Below are 27,097 nucleotides of genomic sequence, written 5' to 3'. Positions count from 1 at the left end.
CTGGGTGGAGGGACAGGAAGTGTTGTCTCCCTTTCAGTATGGGTTTAGGGGAGGGCGGGGGACAATTGAGCAGGGGCTGAATCTTTCACTAATCATTTCTAAATACATTCATGCAAGGAAATCGAATCTGTATGTGACCTATGTGGACCTCAGCTCTGCATTTGACTGCGTTTTGCACGACAGTCTCTGGCAGACGTTGAGGGACATTGGGCTGGACAATAAAATAATTGTATACATCAGAGAACTCTATGTGGAGGCAGGTGCCCGAGTTAGATACGGTCAGAGGGGGGAATGTACAGAGCTTTTTAAGATTAGCAGAGGGGTAAGGCAGGGCTGCATTTTGGCCCCTCTGCTATTTAATCTATACATTAATGGAGTGGGTTCTTGCCTAACACAGCAGTACTATGATTACCCCGTAATCAAGGGCAAACCCATTCCCATTTTACTTTACGCTGACGATGCGGCCATCCTCTCACAGACCAAGGTAGGTCTCCAGAAAGCCTTACACACCTTCACTAACTTTATGAACACTAGAGGGTTACGTGTAAACGTCTCGAAGACGTTTACTATGTCGTGCGGCTCAAATAAACATAGACTACCATGCCCAATTGTTTTAAATAACAGGAAGGTAGAGTTAGCCGATATTTTCTGCTATTTGGGGGTCCACTTCAATAGACAAGGCACTTGGAAGTCGGCCGTGAATGCACGGGCCGTGGCATTTAACAGAGCAGTTGGGGCCCTCATGAATTTTGCAAATAAAATAGGAAACAGGCCAGTAATGGAGCTCCTCCGATTATTCAAATCGAAATGTGTGGCTATTGGGACATATGGGGCTGGTATCTGGGGCTGACAGCATGTGGAGGAGATCCAGCGAATTGAGAACAGGTTCCTCCGATTTATAACTGCTACACCAAGGAGCACCCCTATATATGTATTACATGCCGAAGTTGCTCTAATTTTTATTACGGACATTATAAAACTCGCCCCAGTTTTACTTTGGCACAATGTTTGGACCAACCCTGCCACAGAATTGAATAGATCCATCATAGAGGATTGCTTAAACTGTGACGGGCTGAAAAACATCAAATGGCTTATTTACATTAAGAACTTTCTCAGTGAGATTGGTCATCCTGAATACTTTACTGACCCAGCCGCATTGGAATCTCTCTTGCGATCTATGCTGAAAAAGATGCTGCTGGAACATTTGGAATTACAAAGGTGGAAGGGCGAAAGGTCTAAAAAATCTGTCATGAGCCACGATGAAGTGACATCTCAGAGGGGTCTCCAGCTGTATCTTGCATTAGAACACCCCCTACATCACCGTAGGCTCCTGACTTATTTTCGTCTGGAAACCTTTTATAGACTCATATCATTCCCGACCTGCAATGATTGGGCGAGGGGAAAAAGGCAGTGCCCTTGTGATGAAAAATCATTTCAATCAAACATACACTGTACTCTGTTCTGCACTTTATATAGCCATTCGAGACAACAAATTTTAAAACCCCTTTTGCTCACTTGGGGCCTAAGGAATTCAAGAGACGCTTATAATAAACTTAGGTCCTTATATGATTGCCTTACTATTAGTACAGTGAGCCTCTTTCTGAATACAATTTTAAGAGTGAGAAAGTCTATTTTTCATTTGATTTTCACATGTCCTATGTTGCTTTCTACATACCCTGTGTTTTTAAGTTGGACCAAAATGGCGCTTCGGTAAACAAGGATTAAGGTTTATTACCGAAACGCGTCTGTTATGCAGTGTTGTTTGGAGTTCTAATAAATTAACCCAAACTGTCCCCCGAGAGTGCTTTTTTACCGTGTGGGCAGTGGAATTGTCCTGAGCGCGGAACGGAGCAGTGATATATATATATATATATATATATATATATATATATATATATATATATATATATATATATATATATTTGGGTTTAGTGCACATGTAAGTATGACTGAATCAGCTATTTAGGGCTTGTATGGGAATTGGTTAAGGAGACACTTTAGGGGTTTGGGGAATGTTTGACAAGGTTTCTAGGGTTAATGGGATTTTTGGAGTTCAGGGATAGTATTTTGAGGGTAACAGGCTTTTAGGGTTCATACGTGGGTATGGATTCAGGACTAAGGGCGAGTTGGAGTGTTTTGTAAAGTGTTTTGGTACAAGGTTTATTTTAGGGTTTAGGTTTTTCTGGTTATTGGTTGATGGGCTTTATCAGTTTCGGAGATAGCTTATATTATTACTTAAAAATAATGAAAAACTAGTTACATTTTATTATTTTGTTATTCAGATTAGTCTTGTTAATATTTTTGTGCTATTTATTTAAGTAATATTACTTTAAATATTATATATTATAATTTTAATTTAAGATACTACTTTTTAGAATTACTTTTAGAATAAAATTACATTAATTTTAAAATTAGTTTAGAAAATAAAAACCTACACACATATATTTATATATTCACTTGAAAATATAAAATCCAGCTATACAAATTAAAACCAATAAACCCTTAAAATGTGCAAGTCATGGTTAGGACCACAATCCTTAATTCACAAAATAGTGATACAAACCATAATTGGAACACCAAATGCATATCAGTACACTGGCTCTGTGCCTATCTGTCCTCTGCCAGCTTTTCCCTTAGTCACAAGTTGTTGGCTGTTCACTGCAGAGGTTGGCCTCAGGACCTGATCTCTGGTTTTGCCCTTCGCTCAACCCACTGCAGACAGCCAACTACAGGCCTGCACAATGGTGGTTGGCCATAAGGTCAGGTCAAAGACAACACCGTTCTTTCTTTTTGTAAAATATTTTTGGGGGATCTTCAAATTTTGTGCAAGCTTCCCTGGCTGAGCCTGTTGAGCTGTACAAGTTTCACTTGCAGGTGTTTGATCCACAAATCTGGATCCGACCAGGCACGGTGTCCAACACTCTGTGGGCAGCCAACCCCTGCTGTACACTACCTGTCATCATGTGCTGCAGGGGTGTGTGACAAGTCCTGATTTCTGCCCAATCCCTATCCCCAACCTTCCACTGGTGGGCAACCTCTTCTGCGCATGGCTTGCACAATGGCGGTTGGTTGCAGGGACTGCTCTACGACCAGATCCTTCTTCCCCCTTTTTTTTTTTTTTAACCGCATGGGTCTAAACATATTACCCTTTAGTCTAGGGCAAGCTTCCCTGCTATGGTGTCATGGACCCATGCAAGCTTCTCTGTCTGGTGCCAGATTTGAGGTTCCACTGCAGATTCTTGAGTCCATGGAGGATCTTCAAAGCCACATGGGAGAGACTACCTGGGAATTGAGGATCCTTCAAAGTTCTGTAGATGTGAGAAAATCTACATTTCTTTTTATTTTCAACACATGGGCCCCAACATGTTCCTGGGGGTCAGGATGTGCAAATTTGTTTTCAGGATTCAGGGATTGAAAGTTGTTGCAGGTAATCAGATCCGAAATTGCCAAGGAAAGAAATCTCCCTTAGTCAATAGGATATGAGTATTTTTGTATTCTTAGCTCTTTAGACATCCTTGGATCATAACCTATCATAGTGTACCCTGTCTTATTTTAACATTTAACCCTTAATGCTCAACCTGAAGTCCTCTTTAAATTTTAATTTCTTGAAAACTACTCACTTGATTTACACCAAACTAAAAAAGGAACTTCCTTGTGTAAAGTTTTAACTTTGTGCCACATTTAGTGTAATTCCATTTTGTCACATTTTTCTGTATTGAAGAGCAAGCCTTCTTGTGGGATTTAAAAAGGAACGATTACACTTTTGGGACCACTGCTCCTTTTTCCTGCCAGATATGCATGAAGCCATGAAACGTGCCATTAAGGACCCAAAGTGGATGAACTTTTTTGAAAAAAGTTTCATGCTGATTAGTGGACAGTGCCAAAGTTTTTAACACAACAAAACATGTATTTTCTATGGAAACTGACTCAATCAGAACTACACTACTGCTATTGTCATTTGTGTCATTTATGTTCATTCAAATGCATACTTATGATATATTTTTACCTTTTAAATCCAGATGTAATGTTATTTGAAGTAACGACGGACATTCTTTTACCTTAATGTTAACTGCATTAAAGTATATATATTGCCTGGATCACATAGTGCACTTCAAAGCAAGGATGTCTGTGTGCAGCTCCTGCCCGCTGGGTCCTCAAAACAAGCGGTGGCACAGTCGTTCATCTTTGCTGTGAAATATTCAATGAGGAAAACTATCAGGGACCAGGTATTGTAATTAACCTAATGTAATTACCATGAAGTTAATTACTTTGGTCTCCTCTGACAATGTGGCACGGAGTTCCTTGTTCCTTACATTCTTCAGTTCCAGGAATGCAGAATTCCCATTTTGAAAGCCATTTTGCCGCATTACGCCCTTTTCAAATCCAGGGCAGGAAGATGCGGAAATGTTGAGATTGCCGAGTTTCTCATCCTCTTATTGCACATGGAAAGTAGGGAATCTACCTGCTTTTAATGCTTAACCAGTAGCAGTATTAGACCCTGATTGGTACTAGCACAGTCACACAGTCAATTGTAAAATATGACTACTTTCTAAAATTAACACTACTTCACATACTTTAAAGTTCTAATGAGGTCGTGAGAAAGTGACAAATAAAATGTCAGAGGTAATACATATATATTTTACAAATAATGTCAAACATAAATAAACTGAAGATTTAGCAGTAGAGTTGTCTCTTATCTGGATTTATCCAGGATGCCATTCAGTCGGAAGGAAATGTTTAGGTCGAGCCTGTGACAAAGCATAAGCTGCATGCATTCTTTCTTGCTAGACTATTGGTTACAATAAGGGGCTTGGAACCAGCCCATTGTGTACCATTTGTTTTTCTTCAGTGTCACTCATCTTTGCTGCCCCCCTAATTGGCCAGCACAGGCCAAACGTCACGTGAGTGAAGCAAGGACCAAGATTGAGTAAACTTAATTAGTGTCCGTCCGCAGCACATGCTGTGATTGAGGTCCTATTTCTTCTTCGCCATTCCTATTCCCGCCAACCCCGTCTAGTGCTCCCTCCTTCCTGCCCCACATCTGCCTCGACTTGGAATCTAAATGAGTTCACAGCCTCACTGGTTTGTTTCCGTACGGCTTGCCCCGCGGTAAATGTTGTATGAATAAATCCTGTACGTTATCGCAAATTCATACAGATGTGTGTGTCTTTTGCAGTGCAGAACAGAAATGTGCCATTTGCATTTGTTCTTGCTGCTGCTTTTTGGTTTGCGGCACTTTCTGTTGGACTGCTCCACTTTCCAGGGTTTCTTCTATCCTTCCGATACATGTTGTAATATACTGCCCCCTTCTATTTTTTTGTGCATCCGTCACCTGTGCTATCCTATCCCTAATTCTTTTTGTGGTGTTGTTGCTAAAATTATTCATTACAGTGTAAAAAAGAAGAGTGAACGACAGTACAATTATATTTCTTTCTGAAAATGCCCTTTCCCTGAAGTGCACAACACCAAACCTTTCCATGAGTGCTCTGGCATTAATCACCAAGCATTGGCAAAACTAACAGTTCTCACCTTTGGAAGGTTTATTCGCTTTGTCAATGTTTGTAGTCATATTGCACAGCAGTACAGCCACTGTGCAACGTGGGTAAAAGTTAAGAAAATATAAGAGCTAACACTCAGTCACAGCGCTTTTTACAAACCTTTCAGCCCTGTTGTACCGCAGCTGCTATGCGGCATGGCTGCAAGTTTAAAACAAGCATTTGCAGTGCAATAGGTCTCTCATTAGCAAGAGTTTAAGCTATTGCCATTGTAAATCACAATGCCTTTTATTTATGTTTTTAAAACCAAAACATAAATAAAAGGCATTGTCATTTACAATGCCGATAGCTCAAACTTGCATTAATGCAAGACCTATTGCATTGCAGATGCTTGTTATTTCGTGTGAAAGTCACTCAAAGAGCCGCAGTCAAAGCACTAAAAAGTCGTCACTTTTAAATGCACTTAAAATGCTAAAATGTCACACATAAGCAAACTAAAAACATGGATATATGATGGGGTGACAGCACTGGTGCGGCGCTGTTGGGTGCCCCAAATGCCAAGCACCAAAAGGTGGTCTCCCTGCTATCTGTGAAGCTGCAGGTTTGGTGTGCAACACTCGGTCAAAAAGACATCTCCAGCTCCCTGAGCAGGTTGGGTGTTTGCTTGAAAGTAGAGATGAGCAGCGATCCTGGGGCTAAAACAAAGCCCCTTAGTTAGTTATGCATGATGTTGCTGAGTGTAGAAATCACGGCCCCCTCAACCATTTTAAGCATGGGCGGTTGCAGGGATTAAGGTGATGGCTCCTTTTGTAATGCGAAATAAATGCGGCGCCTTCATGTAGGCGCGAAGATGGCGTTTTTTTAATGCATTCAGACATTGGCAGTTTCTGAATAAGTTTTGTAAGCAGGCGTTTTAGCACCCAATTTAACCTTCTGTATATTTTCCCTGTTCCACTGACGGCCATTATCACACTGTCCCACAATGGTCATGTCCCTGCAGCTATGGGTGGGGGGGTGGTTCGGGGAGGGGGATTGAAGGAGGGGTTTGGTCTTGTACATACTTAACTAGGATTTGGACGCTTAAAACTGGGCAGATATTCAGAAATTAGACCTGCAACAATAGCCCTCAGCTGTTTGGTGTGCTACAGTAACACGACAGATATACTTACGGAAATGCATTGGCAAAGGAAATCGGTCTCGTGAGCAGCTATTGGCTTTGCCAATCAGATGGGGTAGGTAGAATGAAGAAGGGAGAGGAGTGGTTGGAGGGCGGCTGTTAGACAACCGGATAGGTAAAAATAGTACATGGCGCCAAAAAAATGAACGAGAAAAGAAACGCATGCATGAACATTCAGTTTGCCATCTACATATGTAAGCGTTTATATTTATTTTGTGGAAGCTGGGAGATAACCATAGAAGGGGGTAGCTCTGGGTTTTGGGGGAGTTACACAGTGGTGGGAGCAATAAAAACCAGGAAGAGGGAAAGAAAGGATGGAGGCTGACGGGCCAAAAGAAGGAAAGGAAAGAACGAAGGAAGAAAGGGAGCAGGGTGAACAGGGCACGCTGAAGGGCGAGGGAGGCGAGGGAGGGAGGAGAAATGCGAGAAACGTGTGAAGCAGGGGGCGGGGGTAGCGGATACCTTTGAAGTGAAGCTAAGCTTCACTTCAAAGGCTTGTTGGCACAGCGCACGCTGGGGGATGACTGTGGGAGGGAGGCTGGTGTCTGTGCACGCGCTTTTTATGGCAATGCACATGCGCATTGAGCGAGCTTTTCACGGGCACTGCATGGAATTGCCCGATCTCGGTAAGCTCTGTTTAAGCCCCTTTATATCTCGCTCCGCTCAATGCGCATGCGTATTGATAGGTCGCGAGACCTAAAAAAAATTGATATGACCCAGAGTGCTGTTGAGTCCGATCACTTTTTTAAAATAACTAATGAAAGAAAAAAAATGGCTTGACTAAACAACACGTCACAGTGACACACTTTCACAGCAAAACAACAGCGCAGCAACACAGACATGAACATCACATAGGAACTTGGCAGACTTACACTAAACTTGGCACTGACTGATCATTTACCAGAATATGTTGTTTTCTGAGTTTATTTTGAATATGTTTTTCATTTTGGGTGATATTAGCAGTTTACAAAAATAATAAATGCAGAAATGTGAATGCTATTTTAATGTATATCTGTACCGCCACTCCTCTATCCCAAGATTCTGATGCTTAACCAACTAGATGGGTTTCTCAATCAATGGACCCACATGCTTCTGTTTACCGGTATCTATCTGTTGTTTTTTTTCTGTATGGTGGCCATGTTGGGTCCATGATCCTTGGACGGAGACCATGGATGCCACCAGGATAAAATTTACTTTGAGTTGCATGGCAAAAAACAGACACACAGGATCCCCTGGAGTAAAGAGGGCACATTTCTGAATTTGGTAACTACTGATAATACCTCAAAAATGGAGGATTTTATAAAGTGACGTCCTACCCTCTTATTTTCTGTGTTTGCGGACAGCCATGGATCACAGGATGATTTTAGTCATACATAATTCGTAGGCGATTTCAGTCGTGTGCAAAGGCTGTGGATGCACACCCAGACTGTGAATGATGTGGATCATTTACACCACTGATTGTGATCTTTAGAGTTTCACAGAAGGTCTGTGGACTTCAAACATGATTTATAAAACATGATTAATACCCCAAAGAGCCACTGAAAAAACAAACATTGAGAAATTTTATGGTTGAGATCTACTTAATCTACTTATAACCATGAGGTTCTCCTCTACTGACTATATTGACGTGCACATATATTTTATAAACTAAACAATGTGCTTTTTGTTACCTTGTCAATTGCAGGTTCCTATCTTGCCTCCAAATCATATCCTGGTTTCTACAGTTTGGATTCAAATGGACCACACCGGTCAGGGTGACTATATCCTAGGGTGAGTTGAGGTGGAAGCACCACATAGTTGTGTTGACAAATTACTACAAAAGGCACAACATTGCCTTTTTCAGTGTACTGGGAGTTTTCCAATAAGCAAATTTGTTGCGTTGTTTCTGCTCACATAGCATATATATTATCGTGTTCAGGATGCTTCCATTATAATATAGAAGTTCTGTGTAATGCCAAACATGATTGCAACACTTAAGAATAAAACACAATTGTTTTGAATGTGGTCAATGCTGTCTTCAGAGTCTGACTTGTATGTATACCCTCTTCCGAAGACCACGGATCCAACGTGGCCAGCAAAGAGAAAAAACCTGACAGTCAGAATGGCATAGCCCGCTCCTGCCTAAAGTCGTGTTTCCTGTCAAACTCTTTGTCATAGAATACTTATGCCTCCAGCCTTTATGAGTTTATCAGTCCATTCACACGTTCAAATGGCTTCATCTCCAAAGTGGGATTAATTCCTCATAGGTCCTCCTTGCCCCAGTGATTACATTACGAGGCTATCCCACCTCCCGACAAGCACTCTAGCACGCTAGTATTTTTTTTATTTCCATAAAATAAAGGCCACTCCCACCCACCACCATGCCTCCTAGTAACATGACCAGGCAGAACAAAAGAGGCAGGAAGGGGACATGACTGGGACGAGGAGGACCTTAATCAGGGTTATGAAGATTACCAGTAAGTAATGGGACATTAGCTCAAAACGCTGGCAATACAACCCAACGCCTTCTGAGCAGATCAATATAGCATCATGTAAGGAATAGTGGGAGAACGATCTTCAGCAGCAGAGCGAGCGATACTGGTAAATAGCAACCAAAATGTATTTATAGACAGCTGAAGGTACACAGAAAGGAGCAGAAAGATGGTGGTTAGGAGAGCTACAGGTATGGAAGCTGTAAGACTGAATGCTTTCGGCTATGTGTAAGCCTTCCAACCTCATCCTTTTTGCCCTGAACGGTCCACTGCTTATCTTATTGACCCATTGGTTTTTATATTTCATGAACTTAAATTAAACCAACTGTGATGCTCCCAATAGCGCCCTAGGTTGTACTTTGGTAGTTAAGCACTTCACAAATGGTTATCTGTTTTTCCCACAAAAGAAATAGTCTGTTTCATATTGTTATCCCCGTCACAGCATGGAACAAAAGTTTCCCTGGCAAGTTTTGTCAAACCAACCCTCATAGTGCACTTAGTGATTGAACCTGGCAAGCAAGCATGACCACTGCAAGAGGGCGTGGGGGATGTGATCTCCTCAAGAACGTTTTGACAAAAATGCATAAATGGCATATTTACAACACAGTATGCATTATTGAATCTTGTCAAATTGTTCACTGGAGGGATGGTGACTGGAGACGTGGATATGTGGCTCAAAGAAAGAATGAATAGTAGGATGGGTGAGGAGTGGTGCATGACTAGATTCAAGAATGGATGACCATGAATAAGGACTTTTAGCTACAAGGAGAAAATGGTCTCACTGCAAGGGTGGGTGCTCTTGTTTCCATTTTAACTTTTATATTACAGCATCACCATCCCCAGACACTATAGTCAACAATCATTTGTGAACCATGCAGCACCTGGATGTATTGAACACAGTGCGGTGATTAAGCACCACAAATAATTAAGTAGAAAGCATTAAGCTTTGATCCAAAATGGAAGAAAGAAAAGGATAATGATTCAGTGGCAAAATTGCATAGCGTAAAACCAGGAAACTTTCCATCAATCCCAGCTTCCACTTGACCACATTGTGTGATCCTAGGTAATTACATTTTCCACAGTGACCCTCTTTCCTTCATTAAAAAATACATAATTTCAGACTGTGTGTGTTATGATGAAAGTAGGAGTACCAGGAGTTCATAGTTATTTTATAGATGAATAAGATTTATTGTTCTTAGAAGTAAGGATGGTCTTCCAGTAAGTTCAGTAGTACAGATGTAATTAACCCCACCAGGAGCAGCCACCCTGCTTTTCAGCCCACGATCCAACTGACACTATCTTACACAACAATCCACAAATTCCATTACATCACCATCCACACCAACATTCTACCCAACACATTCACACTGACTGAGCAGTAGAGGCAGAGAAACAGGAAAGATGCAAAGAAGGATACTTAGATTTCCCCCTTTACTAAATACACAAAAACAAAAGTGAATATAATTAGGAACATCATAGTTATACAGAAGAAACTTGCAAGAGAAAATATTGCAAATGCAAATTGTATCAACAAAAGGGAGGAACCAGAAACGGACTATATTTAGCGGGGTCCAGTGTACATGTCCGGGAGAACAGTAACACAAGGAGGGTACAAAGTTCCCCGAGTGAGGTGAGAGTGTGAATGTAGCATAGAGAAGGAAAAGGAAAAAAGGGCGGGGAATTTCCCTTTTTGGAACTAAAACCCTCACACACCTAGCAAGCTAGGTGTCATGCTTCATCATATGGGTTCTGCTCCTCGTCAGACTGGCGCTGCAATGTCTGACGGGCACCCGCGAAGGGGCTCTTTATCGGAGATCTTCCGTTCCAGCCATATGGTGTGTGCGTGTGAGAGGGCAAGTGAATGGGTAGTCGTGAAGTGAGAGTGATTTAAAAAAGGTTAGGCAATCCACCGGGAACTTTATTAGTGTGGTTGACTCCCTTGGTTAAAAGGTGGGAGGGGAGATAGGTGCTGTGATAAGGTTCACAGTGAGATATCTACAACCCTCTGGTCAGGTCAACATGTTTCTTGCATTCAATGCAATTCTTCAGGACCTAAGTGCTCAGTACTACACAGTGAATCTTTCAAATACAACCTTATGTCTTGAGGTCAGTAGAAAAGCAGGCCGAATGGTCCTGCCCTTAGACGAGCGACCCTAAGACAATCCCTATGGTGCCCCGCAGTTTGCTCCCGTGAGACCTGCACCTTTGAGTAAGGTACCCAAGCGACGTGCGGTCTCTGCCATCAGCACCTACCCCCATGCAAAGTCTGGTCAGGACAAGGAGCGACTGGGTAAATTGTAGACAGCATTTCATAAGAAACACAAAGCACTTGAATAGTTAGTATGCATAAACTTGCTGAAATATGCAAGGCAGCAATAAAATACATACGAAAAACAATAGAGAAAATAAGTAGGAACATCGCACTTACACAGAAGAGACTTGCAGGAGAAAATATTGCAAATGCAAATTGTATACAGCATTTCATAAGAAAACACAACACACTTAAATAGTGACTATGGATAAACATGCTGAAATATGCAAGAAGGAAATATAATACATAAAAGATGCATATAACTAAGTAAAAACACGAAAATGGAAATATCGAATATATATAACAGATGAGACACACATCTCCTTCCTTTGCAGAGCAAAATAAACAAGAAATTGCAAGAAGAAGGACGCTGTCCAAAAACGACATAAAATAAGGAACAAGATAAGTATAAGTCCTCCACACGTACACAGCCCAAAAGCAAAATGCTCCAAGTTACCACCACAGCAGCTGGCAAGACTGGTGAAGACAAATGAGGGAAACACGGAACACAACAAGGAAGAAGGACGCAACCTAAGAACAAACCAGGACACCGAGAAGGGGACACAGCCTAAAACAAGCTAAGCACTCCCATAACAAAGCACACACACAACTCACCAACTCTCACATGTGTAAAAAAACCAACTAAACCAGAAAACAAGCAACGGGTGGCTTACACCCAACCAAAAAGCAAGCAAAGGGTGGCGTACACCCAACACATCATCCCTAGAGGAGAGCACATAGTGAAAAGTAAAGAATGGGTGTACTATACCCCACTGGTGAAACACCAAGCAATAGAGTAAACCTGAACTACTCCCCATAGGGTGTATGTAAGCAGTAAAAATGAACGGAAGAACCACACCTCACTAGTGAGTCCCCAAACAGCAAACTCGAAGAATTGGGCAATCTGCACCGCCACTAAATTAGACCAGAACTACACCCAAAAAGGGTGTATATATGCAGTAAAATGAAAGAAAGAACTACAACCCACTAGTGAGTCGCCAAGCAGCAAACACAAAGAACGGGCAATCTACACCCCACTAAAGTAGACCAGAACTAAACCCCAAACGGGTGTATATATGCAGTAAAATGTAAAAAAAGAACTACAACCCACTAGTGAGTCGCCAAGCAGCAAACACAAAGAACGGGCAATCATACACTCCACCAGTAAATCAACAAAAAGAAAAAGAAAGCAAGAAACCGGTGAACCACACCCCACTGGTGTATACAAAACTCAAATAACACAGCAGAATTCACATGAAATAAATAAAATAATTTCTAGGTAAGAAAACACCGGAAGGTTACTGCATGTAATGACAATATGGAAATAGCATGCATATTATACATAAAACAAGGCAGCAAAAATCACAAGTAACATCTTGAATATCATGATAGTACAGAACAAAAATAAATCAGCATTAAAACAATCTAAACATACAGGAGACTGGTGCCTCATCCCGGTGGCATGCCAAAATTGGAGATAAATATCCAGGTAACATGAGATGATGAATAACGTAAGTTAAAATGATGAAAAGCATCTGACTGAGTATAGGATTTAAGGAAAACTCTCCCACGATGATATCTCTGAATGGTGCGGTGACCTGAAATGGGGAAATGTCACCAATGAATAAATGTATATATCTTACGACACTACAAACAAAAGGTGTTGCACCGTTACTAGCGGGGAGCCAAATGATAATGGCAAGACTCCATCGCTACAATCCCAAAACCTTGCCCTGGAGACAGGTGGTGACAGTACACGCTCCATGAGACTGAATATCCAAGGAGAAATATCCAGCACCATCATCAAAGTCAAGATGTTATACTAAACCCACTAAAAGGGGCAGTTCACGAAGTTAGCATGGGGTAATAGAAAACAACAACGTGCAGACCATAGCCTCCCGGAGTCTCCCTGATGGCAGATGGACGAATCAGAAAAAGGCTGATATTTAATAGTACATTCCCCAACACACTTGACTCTCCTCACGCTCCAGAAATGTCCTGCTTCGCCAAATTTAGAGAAAGGAGAAGAATTGTAGGGAAGAATACCGACTGGAGCTGAGCAGATTGCTCTAACCAAGATGGTGGCATGTAGGGATAGCGAACGCCGGATGGCTCTGGGCGCGTCAATGTTGAAAAGCATTTTTGAGCAGCCGAAAATGTGCAGTTCCAGATTGGCAGCAGAGAGAAGTGAGGAATATCAGATAGGGCTCTCACGAGAAGGAGAGTGCGCATGGCAGCTGTAGATTCCTCGCGTACCGTTGGTATGGGGCACGTTAGTAACGGTAAGTGTGCGCACGCTGAGCAACTTAATTTAAATGCTGCATATTGAAACCAAACTAGTAAATTCACGCTAATAAAGATGTAACTCACAAATTTGCCTTGACCGCAATAGAATTGTAGCGCCTCTCTCCCTCTCTTGAGCCAGCGGCACACGGTTTGAATCCAAATCCATAAGACATATGCTGCAGACAGGGGGTCCTCAAGTACAAAACATATGCCAGATCCAAAGCGAGTGCACAGTGTCAAAGCGGTAGAAATCCATGAGAGGTGCCAGGTGCACAGCACAAAAAGTAACTCTGCTAGCCTATCAGAATTCGCTGCTGCACTTATTGTAAAATGTTTGCCTCTTGACTTGTAGTGGATGTGAGCAGTAGCAGGAATGATATGCCCTTTCTATGGGCTGTCTGATGAAGCTGGACACTGGTGGGACAGCAGAGCGAAAAATCCTTAGGTAGGCTCTCATCTTAAGTTGACATTTTTTTGGTAGAAGCTTTAAGTAGATCCTCACGCTTAGTTTCTGAAGAAGATTATCCAACTCGTCGCCAGTTTATGTTATGATGAAAGTAGGAGTTCCAGTTGACGTAGTTAGGTTATAGATGAATAAGATGTATTGTTCTTGGACGTAAGAATGGTCTTCCAGTAAGTTTAGTAGTACAGATGTGATCAGCCCCACCAAGAGCAGCCTCCCTGCTGCTCAGCCCATGATCCAACTGACACTCTCTCACACAAAAGTCCACAAATTCCGGATGTATGACGTTATAACGCATGCATTCACAACGCATGTCATCACAACGCAACTTTTACAACGCATGTGCCATTACAACGCATGGCATTACAACGCAGGTGCTATTACAACGCATGCCATTACAACGTAAGTATAGGTAAGTATTTATATTTTATAAAATTAATTACATTTTATTTAAATTACAAAAATTATTCGATAAATAATTGTAATTAATTTTAATTTTTTAAATATATTTTTTAATTAATAATGTTAACTCCTAGTGTGTATAATAGTAGGGTAAGTGTAGTATAATGAAGGGGTAAAAATTACTATTCTAACTCCGGGGGGGTGTAATAGTAGGGTAAGTGTTGGATAGTGTAGGGGTAAAAATTACTATTCTAACTCCGGGGGGGTGTAATAGTAGGGTAAGTGTTGGATAGTGTAGGGGTAAAAATTACTATTCTAACTCCGGGGGGGGTGTAATAGTAGGGTAAGTGTTGGATAGTGTAGGGGTAAAAATTACTATTCTAACTCCGGGGGGTGTAATAGTAGGGTAAGTGTTGGATAGTGTAGGGGTAAAAATTACTATTCTAACTCCGGGGCGGTGTAATAGTAGGGTAAGTGTTGGATAGTGTAGGGGTAAAAATTACTATTCTAACTCCGGGGGGGTGTAATAGCAGGGTAAGTGTTGGATAGTGTAGGGGTAAAAATTACTATTCTAACTCCGGGGGGTGAAATAGTAGGGTAAGTGCTGGATAGTGTAGGGGTTAAAATTACTATTCTAACTCCAGGGGGTGTAATAGTAGGGTATGGGTTGGATAGTATAGGGGTACAAATATTAATTAATAATAGAATTACATAAATAATTTTTTTAATAAATAATATTTTATTTTTAAATATAATAATTAATTAATATTTATGTATTTTTATAAAAATAATTAAATACTTTTTTTAATATAATTATATACTTACCAATACTTACGTTGTAATGGCATGCGTTGTAAAGGTACCTGCGATGTAAAAACATGCGTTGTAAAGACATTCGTTGTAATGGATCCTGAGTTGTAAAAGTTGCGTTGTAAAAGAAGTTTGTTGTAAAAGTTGCGTTGAAAAGGTTGTATACCCACAAATTCCATTACATCACCATCCACACCAGCATCCTACCCAACACATTGACACTGACTGAGCAGCAGAGGCAGATAAACTGGGAAGATGCATTGAAGGCAACCTAGATATAACAGTGTGCTATAGAAAAAAAGACTATAATGCTACTCAGTCTATAGTAACACCCTAGGTCACAATTGGGAGCCAAAGGCAAAATGGCTTCCTCGTGTTTAACTAATACCCTCATCATCAGGACAGTAGAGGAGAAACATCACAGTGCTTAATTTGAGCCCGTGAATGCCGATGGGGGGCACTTGCACTTCTTTTTGGGGGCAGGCACTTATTTTCCTGTATCAGATACTTACAAAGCACAAGAGAGGGAACAACACACAGATCAAAAAGATAGCGGAAGAGAAATATGGAAAACCATGACAAAGGGAGAATGCAGGTACATGCACGAGTTAGATGAAGGGTAAGGATGTGCTTGTTATTAGATTAAAGAGGTATTAAGTGAATTTATGACCAGTGCCGGATGAAAACCTGCGGAGCCCCAGGCAGTTGAAATTTTGCCCCCCCCCCTCGCAAATTATCTCCTTATACCCAATGCACCGGATTTGTTTTATAAACTGACAGCTGCCAGAAGATGAGCTTTTAAGAGGCAAACTGTTATGTAAATATGATGTTTCTGGTTTATGTACTTTAAGTTGCATTTTGATACGTTGTAGTGGGGTCTCTAAAAGGAATGGAGCCCATAGGCCGGTGCCTACTTTGCCTGTTTGGTAATCCGTAACTGTTTATGACTCACAGCCTTGGCACTAGCATGCTGACATTTAAATGCACCAGCAGTGGGCATCTGATCGGAGCTGTGGGCACAGCATTGTGTAGTGTAGTTCCTATTATCCCAATAGGCTCTGCGCATTGGAATAATACCTTCAATAGTATAGACCTAGGACAGAGGTTAACTAGGTCTTCTACTGACGATATTAGACTTAAAGTTTTTGGTTTTGCCAGCTAGCTCAGAGTTCACTAGAAACTTTCTCGAATAGGCAAGGAGGAGTTTAACCTCCCTGGATAGACAAGAAGGGATTTCGTTTCTGACAACCATAGAACATGACAACTTTGCTCTCCCCTAATCAAGAGTGTATCTCTAGAGTCGTGTGAAAACAAAAGACAACTTATTTTACTCAGTCAGTTCAGTGCATTCTTAGTTTCACCAGATTGTAGAGAAAAGGAAGAGACGGGCGTGTTCAATAAAAGATGTTATTTATTGATCAGTCTCTTTTCTCGTACAAGAGAAATGAATCGATATTATTGCGATACTTATGGTTAAGTAAAGTGCATACAATAAAAGCAGAAGTATAAAATAATACTGCAGAAGCATTGATATGGTTTTTAAGCCATATGATATTTAAAACTGATAAAATAGATACATACATATATACATTTGACTAATCGTACTCAACTGGTGCTTCTAACCACGCCTACCCCAGTGTACCTGACCGAAGCCTAATACGTGGGCGGGAGTAGATAAGTAGCAGTTTAAGTTAAGTTTGTTTTGCCAAGTGACTGACTCAAGAATTCTCTGCAAGGGGTTATTCAGTTCTGTACCTGAGATCTAGAATGGTTGAGGGCTGGTATCTCTCGTCTCTGGTCTTGATATTACAGCTGCCTGCGAGGGCTGCTTGGAAGCGCCGGAGCTGGATTTCTCGGCAGGAGAAAAGCAGCGTCTCGTTCTCAGCGCGTCAGGAAGGCGGGGCAGCGCCAGTGGGGTCCGCTCTGTGCTGGCCTCTTCGGCAAGTCTCGCTGCTCCGATCTCGTCACCACCGCGTGTGTTTGCTTAAGGCAATGTCGGTAATATTTATACCTGTAAGGTGCCGAGATTGACGTAAGGATGGACATGGATACGTCAATAAGGATGTCATATGAACGGGCTCGTTCGCACATTCTTTTGCTGAAGTTCTCGGTGAAATCAAAACAATGGCCGCAGGGATTTTCCCAGGTTGTCATAGGTTTGATTTGTTTTGAGAACTCCGTATGCCTTATCAGGGGCTGGAGGAATAGTGCTTGTCTAATTAGATGGCATGCGTTATGACCTAATCAGATAACACGTTTCTGTGCCGTGGTGTGGCTTAATAAGATAACGGTTTTTGCACCGTGGGATGGCTGCTAGTTAATTATTAACCAGAACAGGGTCAGGAATAGGGGGATCGATACAGAACCTATAGGAATACATCACACCCACTCCACGCAGACTATGTCCATATTTACAAGATCTAGGCATAGTAACTATACAGTAGTGTATGTGTATACCGTACCACCCCAAAATACATTTATATGCATTTCGAAATTATGTAATATACGAGAAAAAAATAATCATATGCACCATATGCACTCAAGCAGTAGAGAAATGCTAAACTAATCACGCATATTCATACATCATTATTAATAAAATGTGAAAAATAACACATGAAATGGCTCTTAATACAGAAGAAAAAATGCGAGACCATTTCATCACAAAATAAATATCCATGAACATGTCAGAGAGCAGCTAATGTCTCTAAAGTTCCTAAAATAGAAATTCAGTTCTCTAAGAATAGTTTCTACTTTAAGCAGAAGATAAGTGTCCCGAAAAATTGTAAAAAAAATATTTTGGGGATTGTGAAAAAATCTGCTGTCCATGCTGGAGAGAAAAATTGTTCATGTTACTTTATCATTAAAGTTGAAGGCCAAATTCAGGGTGATGGGAACGCCGTGTGCTAGCTTGCTCAATAGTCATTATTTCTGCTCTGGTGAGAACATCATATTATTTAGACTGTCGAAAAAGCTGTCAACAGCTTCCTGTGAGAGTTCCACTAACTCGGAAAAAGATGTTACCATGCATTCATGAGCATGATTGCCTCCATTGATGTTTTGATCAGCATAGCTGACAGAAGGTCGTACCTGATCGATGCTGCTTTCATCTTGAACCGCACTACCCCTCAATCGTAGTGGTGAAGTCTCCACGAATGCCGTCATCAGGATTGGTAGCCGCTGGGGACAGCACAATGCATGAGCCGTGACCGGACCCAACAAAGTTTCTGCATCCATTGGCGCATCCGATTGTAGCGTCAGACAGGTGTCCAACACGCATTCTTCTCCGCATAGCAAGCACCTTAATACAGGTAAAACACAGCTTTGCCACATTGGTCTAAATGAAAGAAACCAAGTCATGTTCAGGTCTCTAAGCCGGGACAGTCCAAGGATTTTAGATATCCGGTCCCGGTATCCAATGGCTAGGATTGTTTCTTCCCTTGTCGCAGGTGTTTTGTCTGTGACACGGTTTGCCATAGCGAAATAACAGAATCAAAAATAGGATTCCTGCCACTAGTCCCAAAAGGAGAGGAAGTCCACCAAAGATGGAATGGACAAAGTCCGGAAAAATACCCAGAATGGCTTTAAATGGTGTTAAAGCCCCCGAAAACACTGTCTTAAATACATTTGAGACTCCACTGGTATCAGAAATATTTAAGATTTCGTTCAGGATTTCTGCGAAATGTATGGGGGAATTAGTTGATAACAATGAATGAATCTCTGCCGTTGTCCTTGCAACTTGGAGATCATACGTTTCTTTTGATGACGTGAGCCTGGTCGGCGTCTGAAGGAGCACTGTTTTCATTCTGCTTAAAGTATCAACTCGAATGGAAGCAATTTTCAAATTCGGCCATAACCTTGCCTCCCTGTCTGGCATTGCGCTGGGGAACAATACTCGTTCACAGCACATGACCTTCGCAGTCGTACTTATGAGATAAGGTATTCCGGGCACCAAGCTACAACATCTGCGGTCTACAATTATAATGTAACTCCCGTTCGATAGTCTCCTAAAGAATGGTTCTATTTGTGTCGCAGGTGTGCCTAGCTGGTGACATGAAAGGTTATTCGAGGACCCTTCACAGGCTCCGTGTAAACTAATACCATTACACAGAAGTGTACCGCTTAGTGACATGGCACAATTATTGCCACTAAGAAACACTTTCCGGCCTTTATTACTGATACAAGCATGTGAATAGGGCAAGTTCCATGTTGACTTAATGTACCCTTTACCCAATTTTTCGTACATGCCAGCCTGTATATATTTTTGGCAGTATTGAAACCTGAAAGTAGATATTGGAAAATTACTTATTCCATGTATTATCCATTCACTGACAGGTCGTTCTGACATTGTCAATGGTAATCTCTCGAGTTTCTCAATGCTCAGGATTGTATAATCAGCACCCTTCTGTGCCATACTGATTTGTTTATCAGTAAGGTTAAAGATATTGAATAGTGACGTTGTGTTGATTAAACGCCAAGGCACATAGCCTGAACGCAGATTTTGTAACGTCCAGCCAAGTTGCACAATAGAACGCAATTGGGACTGACCGTGTTGTAACAACAGTAAGTCTTGCGATATTATGTCGATTGCTGAAGACACAATGCTGTCCAAAGAGTATATTCTGGAGGACAGAGTCATTAACCCATTGTCCACTACAGAAAGTGATTTTTCCAAATTTATACGGTCAATTTCCCGTATTCTCTCTGATGTTTCAATTTGAGTTATTTTCCAGGCTTCGTTATAAGCTGCATATACAGAGGCTGCTATGAAGCGCTTTTGACGCTGTTTGCGCGGTCCCATAATGAAATCACGCAAGTCAGCACCATCAGTAAGTAAAGTCAGGTGTTGCTTAATTTCTGCCAGTGTGGATGTTTGTAGCCATTGAAGGCAGAGCTTACCCACACTGTACGTGGTAATTATCCCTGGGTGTTGTCTTTGGGAATATCTAGGGTCTGGCCTTGTCAATTTGAACCCCTGGATTTTGTTCAGGAATCTGTCTTGACAGTTATTAGTATCTGTGGGCCAGATCAACCACTATTTCCAATCAGGATGTGTTCTGTTTTGGCTTAATATATGGTTTACGTCTATCTCCTCATCTAGAGATATATTACCGTTCATTGATGGCTTTGGAATAGACGGTTTGTTTAAGTCTTTGATTTTGGCTAGGCCAAGACAGGTAGTTTGTTGAACAGTGTCATTCAAAAATATAATTTGTTCTGGGATCATGCAGGCTCTAAATAATGATTCTATACCTTGTACTTGCCATTCCTTTGTACCCCAAACACTTTTTACTTCAACATTTTTGTCCCAGTAATCAAAACCAAATGTACTCATTTGCTCAAAAAATGAGTCTGAATATATCAATTTAGTGTTTGTAAGCATGGTCTTTGTACCTGTCTTATTTGATAATTTGAAATAAAATGTTTCTGCATTACTTGTGTTGAACCCTGAAAAATATGAATATTTGTCATAAAAAGTTCTTGAGCTACCTTTTGGAGGGGTTGCACAGTGTTCCCATTGATTATAATTTAAAACATTTCTAGGTTGTGCAGATTTATGCAGATAATGATTACTATAGTGATTATAGCAGAACATTTTATCATAATTAGACGAACCCTGCAAATAATCATGTTTTGTAAATTTAGCAGATATCACTAGGTCAGACATCATATTATTAATGCTTTCAACGTCCCAATCATCAGCAACTGAGCTTGGTTTTACAAAGTCACTCAATGAGATCTTGATTTGATGTGGATACTTCAGGATTTCAACCGGACCATAGATTTCATAATCAGTATTGTCCCATGCTACCCCACCGGGTATAGGATTGGCTGTGAAGTTGACTGAAGAAAGTTCTCTTTTCTCGACGTGTGAAGACGTGTGTGGTTTGAGGACCAAGTTGATTTTCTGGCTTGCTGTGTCCATTTTAGCATATTTTCCCTCAATGAAGTGTCCCAAACATAGGGGCCGATTAGGATGGCGGACGGACTTGCGTCCGTCCGCCACCCTTGAGGAGGAGGGAACGTCCGCAGGGGCTGCGGCGTTCCCTCCGTGCTGATTAGGATGTGACCGCCAGGGTGGCGGTCACATCCTCTATATTTAACATTGCGGCGGGTGCAGCTTCAAGCTGCACCCGCCGCAATGTTAAAAAAGCATGTTTTACATTTACATGCACAAAGCGGCCGGCACCGCACGGTGCCTGCTGCTTTGTGCACGCAAATGCAGGGGGGTACCATAGGTACCCCCCATGTGCACCCCCCACCCCCCATTCACCCAGGGGGCCCGCAACGGGCCCCCAAAGTGAATGTCCGTATGCTTTTCCATGGCGGAAAAGCCGCCGTGGAAAAGCATGTATTCACGAACATCCTAATATGGCGGACGGTGTCTCATAGACACCGCCTGCCATGTTATAGCTTTTCCGCCACGGTCGGAAGCCGACCGCGGCGGAAAAGCGGCGGACGGAATTCCAGACCCACCAGCCATCCTAATTTGGCGGTGGGTCTTTGGAGGCTCCGCAGCGGTTTTTCCGCATCCTCCAGGCCGGCGGACACTTCCGCCGGCCCGGAGGATGCGGAAAAACCGCCATCCTAATCGGCCCCAAAGTACCATGATAAGCCGAAGTATGAGGATAAGTGCACCTAAGGCCACCCAGAATTCAATCCACGGAGAAATCAGATAGGTTTCTTTCAGATGTTGAAAAAGTTCCTTAGCTTTGTCTTTAAAGGTTTTTGTTGATGTTTGTTCCTTTGATTCACTCAGGTTTTCAGATGAATCATTGAAGTTGATGAAGTAACCCGATGCTGCGAACCCAAGTATTATGGTGTTCACTCTCTTCAAGTGAGTATCCAAGTCATCATCTGTTAGGTAAATGTCGTCGACATATGATAATGCCTCGTCATCGTATGTTTGTAGTAATTCTGTTACTCTCTTTGAGAATAATCCTGGGCTGTTCTTGTGCCCCTGGGGTAAACGGCAGAAGCTTTTTTGCGAGCCATTTACCGAGAACGCAGTCAAATATCTGCTCTCTGGTGCTATATTTTGACAAAAGAATCCATTAGAGATGTCTAATGTTGTTTTGTATTTTTTGCGCACTATGTTATTCATTAGTGCAGCACTATGCGAGTTTTGCACTGCAAAGGTTTTGCAACATGAGTTAAGGTGTCTGTAATCCAAAACTAGACGATATGAGTTGTCTGCTTTGGAGACAGGAAACAAAGGATTGTTCATTTGTGAGGTGCAAGTTTCAATCACCCCCTGGTATTCAAGTTGATCTAGGATCTCTTTTACCTGTTTTTTAGCTTCTTGCTTAATTGGGTACTGCCTCTGTGCAGTAGGTTGTGATTTTAACTGGATTTTGTGGGGAGGAGAGTCCTCATCCCATCCTACATGATTTTTATATAAAGCAGGAGCTTGAGCTACTGCCCACTTTCTAGCAAGTGTATATTTTTTATGAACTGGAATGTGATTTGAGAAGGCAGGCATAATTATTTCTTCGTCATGAGGACACTCCCTGACAAACTCTGGTGGCCAGTCTCGTTCAGCTAGAAGGATGTCATAGCCCTTGGACAGATTATCCCAAAATAGTCCCCTTATTTTTCTAGTCTTATCCCCCTCTATACGTAATGTTATTTCATATATTTTGTGAGGTTTGCTAACTCTGGTGTCTGCAGTTTCCACTTGAATGTATTCATTCGTGTCCACTGTCTGCAGATGATTCATAAGGACTTTGCGAGCTATGCTCACTTCTGCTGCGCTGTCTAGCATTGTCTGAGCCCATTCTCCGTTTTTCAGCTGTGTTCTCAGTATTCTCGGCATCTTTGATTACTTTAATACTGGCTACCTTCTTTTTTGGAAATTGTAACTTTTTATTTGGATGAGCAGGTTCCTTGTCTTTGGACTTGACGTGCTCTTCCCTGTGTTCTGATCGTCCTCTTCTTTCCGATTTCTGCGAGGAAGTCTGAAAAGATTGAGAGGGACGTGTATCAATATCTTGATATCTATCAGGTTTCTTTATATTATCCCTATTTCTAAGGTTGTATTTTTTCCCAGAGGGCTCACTTTGGGGAGACCTGCGTCCTTGGTTCGGAGATCTTTCTCTCCGCCGAGGAGACCTTCCTCTGGACTGGAATCTTTTTTCTTTAGGATTGGATTGTTTGTTTCCATCCCAGCTCTTTTTTTGAGTGTTTAAATTATTTTTAATAAATATCTTTTCAGGACTTTCAACCAGTTGGGGTTTCACTGGTATTCCACCCAGACTATCTCTTCCTACTTCTTCATAGGATTTCTCTATGATTCTGGCAATTTCAGTTGGTTGGTCTGCTCTATCTGTCTCTTTTAACCTTTGGCGGATCGCCACGTTTGCTGCTTCTCCCTTTATGTTGGCTAATAATATAGCCAAGACCTGCTTGAAGTCCTTCAGTAATTTCATACCGAGAGTTAAAGCGGGTTCTGGACCGTATTCATCTTGAATTTGTTTTAGCACATCTGGTATTACTGACATGGATGGTACACCATGTGTTTTTGTGTATATGGAAGCAAAGACTGTACCCCAAGTGTCACAGTCTTCCACGTGTGGTGCGATTCCCATTGGAAGACAGATAGTCAGAATCCTGTGTTTTTCTACCGGGGTGGTGTCTGGAAACACCGCCTCTATTTGAGTGATTTTTTGTGCTAGCCAGAAGGGTATTTGTTCCCGTTTTGCGGGTACTTTACCCAGACAGGACTGTATGTTCTGTGGTGTAATTTTATTTGTGTTACCCTGATGAGGGTTCAGCTGTGGAATTTTAACTGCTGGTTGGACTGTTGAAGTCCGCATTACATATTGGACTAATTGTCTATGTATTTTGATTAGTTGTTTTAGCTGTATTAAAAGCTCTGCTGCAGGCATTTCTTCAATGTCTGGATGTGGTGTATATCCGGCTAGGACCGGCCACGTTGCTCCTGGTCTACCTAGTGGACCGAGCCTGGTGATGTGATTATTATGTTTTAGGGCGCCATGAAACAAGAGCAGGTGCTCTTGGAATTTGAGTGGTATTTCCACCTCCTCGAAAGGAGTGTAGATATCCGGTGGTTCCTCTATTTTATAATAGTGGAACTCTTTTATTACAGCGTTTGCTGCTGGAAAGTTTATCCATGAATAGAATACCTCTGTCTGCCGATATTCGTGTGCCTCAATTACGAATATGACTGTACCACCTCTTGGTGTCAGTCCATTTTCTATAAGTTTTAAGGTTATAGATTTCCTTATGTTGACCGGGATGAGTATTGCATTTGGGTCATTTTCCAGCAGAGTATTGTCTGCTACTAGGAGTTCAGCTGCTATTCTAGCTGTCTCCCTTTCTTCTTCAGTTTCTGACATACTATTGTCAAGAAGATTATTTTATTTATTTGCAGATCAGGTTTCTATGGAAACAAAGATTAGATGCACAATATTTTGGAACAGTGTATCCTTCAACGTTGACTAAACCAAGAACCATACATAGGAGTCTCCTCCTGCGAGGTTTGGCGGATATGACCTTTCACCCACTCCAGACGTCTTTGGAGTATTATGGGAAAAAAAGGGGTTCTGTGTGAAAAAGCACGACTGAGTTACTCTAATGTCTTGCGTTAGTTTTATCGCCTATCCAAACGTTTGGGCGCCATGTAGTGTAGTTCCTATTATCCCAATAGGCTCTGCGCATTGGAATAATACCTTCAATAGTATAGACCTAGGACAGAGGTTAACTAGGTCTTCTACTGACGATATTAGACTTAAAGTTTTTGGTTTTGCCAGCTAGTTCCGAGTTCACTAGAAACTTTCTCGAATAGGCAAGGAGGAGTTTAACCTGCCTGGATAGACAAGAAGGGATTTAGTTTCTGACAATCATAGAACATGACAACTTTGCTCTCCCCTAATCAAGAGTGTATCTCTAGAGTCGTGTGAAAACAAAAGACAACTTATTTTACTCAGTCAGTTCAGTGCATTCATAGTTTCACCAGATTGTAGAGAAAAGGAAGAGACGGGCGTGTTTAATAAAAGATGTTATTTATTGATCAGTCTCTTTTCTCATACAAGAGAAATGAATCGATATTATTGCGATACTTATGGTTAAGTAAAGTGCATACAATAAAAGCAGAAGTATAAAATAATACTGCAGAAGCATTGATATGGTTTCTAAGCCATATGATATTTAAAACTGATAAAATAGATACATACATATATACATTTGACTAATCGTACTCAACTGGTGCTTCTAACCACGCCTACCCCAGTGTACCTGACCGAAGCCTAATACGTGGGCGGGAGTAGATAAGTAGCAGTTTAAGTTAAGTTTGTTTTGCCAAGTGACTGACTCAAGAATTCTCTGCAAGGGGTTATTCAGTTCTGTACCTGAGATCTAGAATGGTTGAGGGCTGGTATCTCTCGTCTCTGGTCTTGATATTCCAGCTGCCTGCGAGGGCTGCTTGGAAGCGCCGGAGATGGATTTCTCGGCAGGAGAAAAGCAGCGTCTCGTTCTCAGCGCGTCAGGAAGGCGGGGCAGCGCCAGTGGGGTCCGCTCTGTGCTGGCCTCTTCAGCAAGTCTCGCTGCTCCGATCTCGTCACCACCGCGTGTGTTTGCTTAAGGCAATGTCGGTAATATTTATACCTGTAAGGTGCCGAGATTGACGTAAGGATGGACATGGATACGTCAATAAGGATGTCATATGAACGGGCTCGTTCGCACATTCTTTTGCTGAAGTTCTCGGTGAAATCTAAACAATGGCCGCAGGGATTTTCCCAGGTTGTCATAGGTTTGATTTGTTTTGAGAACTCCGTATGCCTTATCAGGGGCTGGAGGAATAGTGCTTGTCTAATTAGATGGCATGCGTTATGACCTAATCAGATAACACGTTTCTGTGCCGTGGTGTGGCTTAATAAGATAACGGTTTTTGCACCGTGGGATGGCTGCTAGTTAATTATTAACCAGAACAGGGTCAGGAATAGGGGGATCTATACAGAACCTATAGGAATACATCACAATTGGAATCACTTCTCTCTATGCAGTATTTAACATTATAAAATGAAATGTTACAATGGTCACATAGTAATGAAATACACTGTTTTAAATTTAGTGTCTTTATATCTTCTCATCTTTCTGGGTCAAGCAACAGCAAACCTCTCACCCACTTCTCTCTGAAAGTCAGACTTGCTTGTGGCCAGTTTGCAGGAGACCGGTACTACCCAAATGCAATAACAAATTATTTTCAAGTGAGCTTAGTCTGAGTGGCACACTTAAAAACCATTTGTTTTGTATTATTTCTAAATGCAACCATCTCATCCCTGGCAATAAATCCTGGCCCACCAACAATAAAAGAAGCACCCACCTTGCCAGCCCACAGTCAGTCCAGGCCTGGTTGTTATGGGTAGTCTACCAGATTGATGGAAATTTATCATGTATGTAGAGGTATAGTCTTTTTTTATATTATTCCCTGAGGTAACCCATACTCTCCCTGGCATAAACCCATAGTAGTTCCATTAAAATTACTTTGCACTTCTAACAAAAACGTGGTAAAACCTTACAATGAAAGAACGTGATTCCAGATGCGTAGATTGTGATGAAATACATTTTTTGCTGTATGCCCATTTTTAGACTTTGCCTTCACAGCACTTGCATTGTGACTACAAAATCTCATGTAAACAAAACAAAAAAAATTACAATTTGCTT

General features: G+C 41.6%; 1 long non-coding RNA gene across 1 annotated transcript in view; it reads left to right on the top strand.

Annotated features, from left to right (window-relative positions):
* The first annotated feature begins 8,402 nt into the window (after positions 1 to 8,402).
* The window catches only part of LOC144824783 (uncharacterized), a 33,690-nt gene continuing 14,995 nt past the window's right edge, over positions 8,403 to 27,097 (top strand). Inside the window, exons 1-2 of the long non-coding RNA XR_013609113.1 lie at positions 8,403 to 8,442; positions 22,173 to 22,250. This is a non-coding gene — a long non-coding RNA (uncharacterized LOC144824783). The remainder of the gene's footprint in view (positions 8,443 to 22,172; positions 22,251 to 27,097) is intronic.

The sequence above is a fragment of the Lissotriton helveticus genome, chromosome 3_1, assembly GCF_964261635.1.
Source record: "Lissotriton helveticus chromosome 3_1, aLisHel1.1, whole genome shotgun sequence".
Classification (NCBI taxonomy): Eukaryota; Metazoa; Chordata; class Amphibia; order Caudata; family Salamandridae; genus Lissotriton; species Lissotriton helveticus.
The sequence above is the reverse complement of the archived record's forward strand: the minus strand, read 5'-3'. Positions and strand labels throughout refer to the sequence as shown.